Raw genomic sequence first — 6,908 nt, forward strand, 5'->3', positions numbered from 1 at the left:
CAACCTTTTGGGATATTCACTGTAACAAGTGATGTCTGTCATTCTCAATGAGACTGATGGACCTGCTCAAACTGTCTCAGGTTTGAAGGGTTTCTTCTCCAGATTGCATGTTTCTACACATATTCAATAGGATTTAGATCACGGCTCATAGAAGACCTCCAGACTGTTCCAGTGTTTTGTTGTCAGCCATTCTTGGTTGTTTTTTGGTTGTGTGTTTTTAGTTGTCATCCTGTTGGAGGACCCATGACCTGCAACTTAGACCAAGCTTTCATTTTTTTTTTTTTTTTATAGCTTGTCTGCACACATATTAATGGTTAATACCATGCTGGTAAGAACCTAAGGCATATATATGTGCATTGTTACTATATTTAATATATATACGGGGGGGGGGGGGGGGGCTAATCCAAGACGCGAGAACACACATGGAGGCGCACATCGAGCACTGGAAATCTGCAAAAAAGCTACCGCGATTAACTAACCCCAACTGCAGCGCATGCAGGTGAACGAGCCGATGTATATGTCTATCAGTGGCGATTTTGGGGGCCTGGGGTGGCCTGGGCCACCCCTGAAATCTCATTGGCCACCCTGTGGCCACCCCGAGACCTGAGTGCTTATTGGGAACCTCTTTGTCAAGGTTGACATTCCCCCCTGCCTTCAGGTTCTGTTTTGCCCCGCCTGTGTCCCATCTGCCCTGATTGTGTCTGCACCTGTGTCTCGTCATGTCTCGTTATCCCCTCAGTATATCTTGTCTTGTCATTCCTTTGTCCCCTGTCGGTCCATACTGTTCTTACCTCCATGTGCTCCAGGTTTTTTATCCCTGTTTCTTCATTTCTGTTTTGGAACCTGCTCAGCAGCGCTTTGATTTTTGTTGTAAATAAACCTTTTTGGTTGCAACTCCTGCCTCCAGCCACCCTCTGTCTCCTGCACTTGGATCCTTAAATAACCAAACCATGACAGAATGGACCGACCAGGTGGACCCAGCGGGAGACTACCTCACCATGCTGGACTTTCTCTGGCGTGAAGCGGCTAAAAACGTGCGCTGGGCCGAGGAGGATTATTATGACCCCTTTTGGGGAACACGCCTGGCTCTGGGTGGACCCAGGAGCCTGCAGAGGCAACGGCGACGGCGTCAGCGCCAGCCCCAGCCTGTTCCGGCTCCAGCTCCTGCACCTGTCCCTGTTCCGGTGGTGGTCCCGGACGCACCTCCCCATGTTCCTGTGGTGGTCCCGGACGCACCTGTCCCTGTCCCTTTTCCAGTTGTGGTCCCGGACGCACCTCTCCACGTTCCTGTGGTGGTCTCGGATGCATCAGCCCCTCCTCCGGTGATGGTTCCGGACCCCCCCCAGCCGGCTCCGAGGACCCGTGTCCCCCCCCAGCCGGCTCCGAGGACTCGTGTCCCCCCCCAGCCGGCTCCGAGGACTCGTGTCCCCCCCCAGCCGGCTCCGAGGACTCGTGTCCCCCCCCAGCCAGCTCCGAGGACCCGTGTCCCCCCCCAGCCCGCCCTGGATGTGGACTCTGGGGACATCTGGGATCCGGCGCCCCTCGAGGGGGGGCCAACGCCACAGACCCGGGCACCCCCGCAGCCAGCGCCCCGGACCCGCGTACCCCCGCAGCCGGCGCCCCGGACCCGGGTACCCCCGCAGCCGGCGCCCCGGACCCGGGTACCCCCGCAGCCGGCGCCCCGGACCCGGGTACCCCCGCAGCCGGCGCCTCGGACCCGGGTACCCCCGCAACCATGTCACGTTCCTGAGCCATGTCACGTTCCTGAGCCATGTCACGTTCCTGAGCCATGTCACGTTCCTGAGCCATGTCACGTTCCTGAGCCATGTCACGTTCCTGAGCCATGTCACGTTCCCGTCACGCCAAGCCCCATGCCAAGACCGCCAAGCCCCACGCCAAGACCGCCAAGCCCCACGCCAAGACCGCCAAGCCCCACGCCAAGACCGCCAAGCCCCACGCCAAGACCGCCAAGCCCCACGCCAAGACCGCCAAGCCCCACGCCAAGACCGCCAAGCCCCACGCCAAGCCCCACGCCAAGCCCCACGCCAAGCCCCACGCCAAGCCCCACGCCAAGCCCCACGCCAAGCCCCACGCCAAGACCGCCTAGCCCCACGCCAAGACCGCCAAGCCCCACGCCGAGACCCGCGTCAAGACCCAGGCCTAGGCCTTGTGGGCGGCCCCCGGAGCTGTCTCGCCGGTCTGGTCGGCCTCGTGGATGTCCCCCAGAGCGTTCTCGCCGGTCTGCCCGGCTTCGTGGGCGACCCCCGGAGCTGTCTCGCAGGTCTGCACAGTCCCCAGGACGGCCCCCGGAACGTTGGCCGTGTGTTGGCCTGGGCCCTCCTCCAGGCCCCCTCCGCCCGCCCTGGGTGGTAGGCCGAGTGGGACATCTGGGATCTGTCCCTTGAGGGGGGGGTTCTGTCAAGGTTGACGTTCCCCCCTGCCTTCAGTTTCTGTTTTGCCCCGCCTGTGTCCCATCTGCCCTGATTGTGTCTGCACCTGTGTCTCGTCATGTCTCGTTATCCCCTCAGTATATCTTGTCTTGTCATTCCTTTGTCCCCTGTCGGTCCATACTGTTCTTACCTCCATGTGCTCCAGGTTTTTTATCCCTGTTTCTTCATTTCTGTTTTGGAACCTGCTCAGCAGCGCTTTGATTTTTGTTGTAAATAAACCTTTTTGGTTGCAACTCCTGCCTCCAGCCACCCTCTGTTTCCTGCACTTGGATCCTTAAATAACCAAACCATGACACTCTTATTGTTCTTGACTTTAAAAGTTTATAGAAGAGTGTGTTGTTGTACATAGTGTATTTTTATCATATTGTGTTTGACTTATTTATCATTTATTTAAAGAAATATTCAAATGAATCATTACTTTTGACCTGTATCATTTTTTAATGATTATACATTATACCTGATATTATCGGCAGATTGATTTTGTTGAGGACTTTAATGTTCTACAATGAGAATGGCTCTGAAAATGTGTAACTACCATAATAGGTTGAAATGGAACAGGAATAGAAAACTGTCAAATGTCAAAACAACAGTCTGACAGTTCAATGAATGCTAACATGAGTTGTAGAATTCAATTATTATACATATGTGTAGATGTTGATGCAAAGCAATGTGATATTTACACATTTTGATCACATGCCATTCATAAAGGTTCTCCCGGTATGGCCACCCCAGTCTGGCTCTGCATGTGTCCCATCTGGGCCACCCCAGTAAAAAAGTCCTGGATACGCCACTGATGTCTATATGTGTGTGTGTGTGTGTGTGTGTATGTATATGTCTGTGTACCTGTATGTGTGTGTGTGTGTGTGTGTGTGTGTGTGTGTGTGTGTGTGTGTGTGTGTGTGTGTGTGTGTGCGTGTGTATATCTGTGTGGCTATGTGTGTGTATGTGTATTCTGCCAGCCTTTATTCGAGGTTTGAAAAAGACTTCGCAACAACAGGCAAGCGAGTGATTATGTACATTCACTGAGTGAATATTATGAAAGTAAAATATATATTTCTCGCTAGAAATGTAATCAAAACGCATTTTTATGCAGAAACTAACTCAAAATATTGATTTTATTCACTAAAAAATAAGAAATATCCGCCATGTTTTTTTTTTTATTCAGTCCGCAAATGACGATGAAAAGCATTCTGGGAAATTTTTCTGGCCCTCGGTCAGCTAGTGTGCATCTGAAATCCCTAGCTCTGAAGGGCTAGATTTATGCCTCCTAGCCCTCGATATGTGCACTCCCCCTAGATGCAAAGAGGAATTGGAACACCACTTCCCTCACGGGAACGCACAGAATTTAGGGGTAGGGCTGAAAAGTAGGGGTAGGGGGTGTATTGGGACTGGGCCTAAGTATCCTTGTTAAATGTATTTATTAAATGTTGAGTGTGCGGTGTCTACGGTGTTATTAAAACCGTGGGGCGGGGAGTACCCCCCGCCCCCTCAAGCCTATGTGCGTGTGAATCGTGTAGGGGGGGCAGGAGGGGGAACGGAGGCCGAAGCCAGGAGGCAGGGCCAGCAGAGGTGGCCCCGGAAGGTGCCCACACTCCCCCGCCGGCCATCCAGGTTAGACCAAGCTTTCTGACACTGGGCAGCATATTTGGCTCCAGAATTGCTTGAAGGTCTTGTGATTGTATTTTATCCTGCACAGATTCAACACACCCTGTACACTTTGCATTAAAACAACCCCAGAACATAGCTGAGCTATATGCCTGTTGTATGATTAAGATAATGACTATTGGATAAGTTTTGGATTGATGATGATGATGATGATGATGATGATGATGATGATGATGATGATGATGATGATGATGATTATGAGGATAGTTATTGTGGAAACTATGCTATGAGAAAACACATGATAAATATAGTCAGTATCACAGGAAATGGTGTTGTCTGTTCTTTGACAATGATCAGACAATTGGGATTTTGAGGGTATGAGGTGTTTTATGTGTGTTTCTGCGTGTTTGAGCCTATGTGTTGTTGGAAGGATGAATGTATAGGTTATACCTCTAACATTGATCAGTTAGGAAATGAAAATATGATGAATTATATGAAATGGATATGAATGATGATTTAATTTTTATTTAAATTATTTAAATTACCTAAGAAAGGGTTGAAAGTAGCTCACATAAACATATGCAGCCTTAGAAATAAATTAATAGGTATTTGAAATAACTTGTCAGAAGGAGACCTACATATTTTAGCAATATCAGAGACTCATTTGAACTCTACATTTGAAGACACTGTGCTGAGTATTCAAGGATATAATATATATAGAAAAGACAGAAATGCAAATGGAGGTGGGGTAGCTATCTATATTCAAGACCATATACCTGTGAAAGTAAGAGTGGACCTCATGTCATCAGAGATCGAAGCGTTGTGGCTTCTGGTACATTTTCCCTATTTGAGGCCCCTATTAGTGGGCTGTTGCTACAGGCACCCAATGCAAATTCCCATTAGATGAATTGTGTAATATGATAGATAAGGTATGTTATCATGTGAATGAGATATATTTTCTGGGAGATTTAAATATTGATTGGAACTCAGCATATTGTCCACTGAAAAATAGACTACTCTCTATCACAAATGCATGGGGTTTAACACAATTAGTAACTAAACCAACTTGAGGGTGTTTGAAAAGAGATGGATCAAAAACATCAACCTGTATAGATCATATTTTTACTAACTCAGCAGAGCTTTTTACTAAAGTCATATCAATACCAGTAGGTTTCTCCGATCATAATTTAGTAGCAATAGTGAAGAAAATGAAGGTTCCTAAAGCTGGTCACAAAATAATTGTTAAGGGATCCTACAAACATTTTAATGAAGACTGTTTTAAAGAAGATGTAAGAAATGTTTGTAGGGATAGTGTTTTGATGAAAGAACATCCTAATGAAGCTGTTGAAGCTTTTGATAAATTATTTGTGGAGATAATTAACATGCATGCAACTGTGAAAAAGAGAACTGTCAGAAATGTTAGAGCCCTATGGATCAACGAAGAGCTGAAGGATTGCATGATACAGAGAGATCAAGCAAAGAAAATGGCAAATAATTCTGATTATGAATCTGATTGGCAAGTTTACCGCAAATTAAGAAATTATGTTACTAAACTGAATAAGAGGAAGAAAAATATGTACTATGAAAAAGTGATAAAATGAGGTAAAGCATGATAGTAAGAAAATGTGGAATATGTTAAATAATATGATGGGTAGAACATTTTAATCTACTCCATCATTTTTTGAATAGGAAGTAAATGTCATAATTACGCCATTGGATATTGCTAATCATCTAAATAATTATTTTTATGACAAAGTGAACAAACAATATGGAGCAAGCAAATAACATACAATCATATGCTCTGATGACAGATAAAATTATGGCTGGTAAAAACTGTAAATTTGAATTTGCTAAAGTGACTGTGTACGACATAGAAAAGTTACTTCTTGGATGTAAAGATAAAGCGTCTGGTATGGATCATTTGGAATCAAAACTATTGAAATTGGTGGCAAACATGATTGCCACTCCACTTTGTCATGTGTTAAACCTGAGCTTAGAAAAATGTGTTTTCCCACAATCTTGGAAAACTGCAAAAATTGTTCCATTACCAAAAAATGCAGCTTTGCCATTTTGTGGCTCAAATAGTAAACCTATCAGCTTGCTGCCTGCTTTAAGTAAGGTTAATGAGGGAATTGTTTTTGAACAACTACAGTCTTATTTTTCAATTAACGATTTGATGACAAAAATAGGAATTTGGTGGAGCTGTTCTTTTAGATTTCAGTGCAGCATTTGATACAACTGATCACAATTTAGTAATAGAAAAATTGAAATGTTATGGTTTTAGTCAGACAGCAGTGGTTAGAGAGTTATTACAAACAGGAAACAAACTGTTTTCTTTAACAGAGGTTTTTCTGAACTAAGATCAATAAGTTGGAATTCCAGAGGGAAGCTGTCTGGGTCCATTGTTATATTCTGTATTTACTAACGAATTACCTCTAACCTTAAAGAATGCAAAAGTAGCCATGTATGCTGATGATTCTACAGTATATTCAGCACATTCTACGATCAATGAACTTGTAAATGTTTTGAACAAGGAATTCAAATCAGTAGTGGAATCGGTAGAGAACAACAAATTGGTTCTTAATGCCTCTAAAACTAAAAGCATTGTATTTAATAATTAAAAATATGTTAATGAGTGTGCCAAAAATGAGTTTGTATATAAAAGATGTGGCAGTGGAACAAGTTCAAGAAACCAAGCTTCTTGGTATAATAGTAGACAGTAAGTTGCATGGTCTAAGCACATTGACAAAGTGGTGGGTAAAATGGGCATAGGACTTGCAGTTATAAGGAGATGTTCCAGTTTTTTACCTCCAAATGTTAAAGGAAATGCCATAAAAACACTAGTTTTATCTC

This window comes from Cololabis saira, chromosome 11 (assembly GCF_033807715.1).
Source record: "Cololabis saira isolate AMF1-May2022 chromosome 11, fColSai1.1, whole genome shotgun sequence".
NCBI classification, from domain to species: Eukaryota; Metazoa; Chordata; class Actinopteri; order Beloniformes; family Belonidae; genus Cololabis; species Cololabis saira.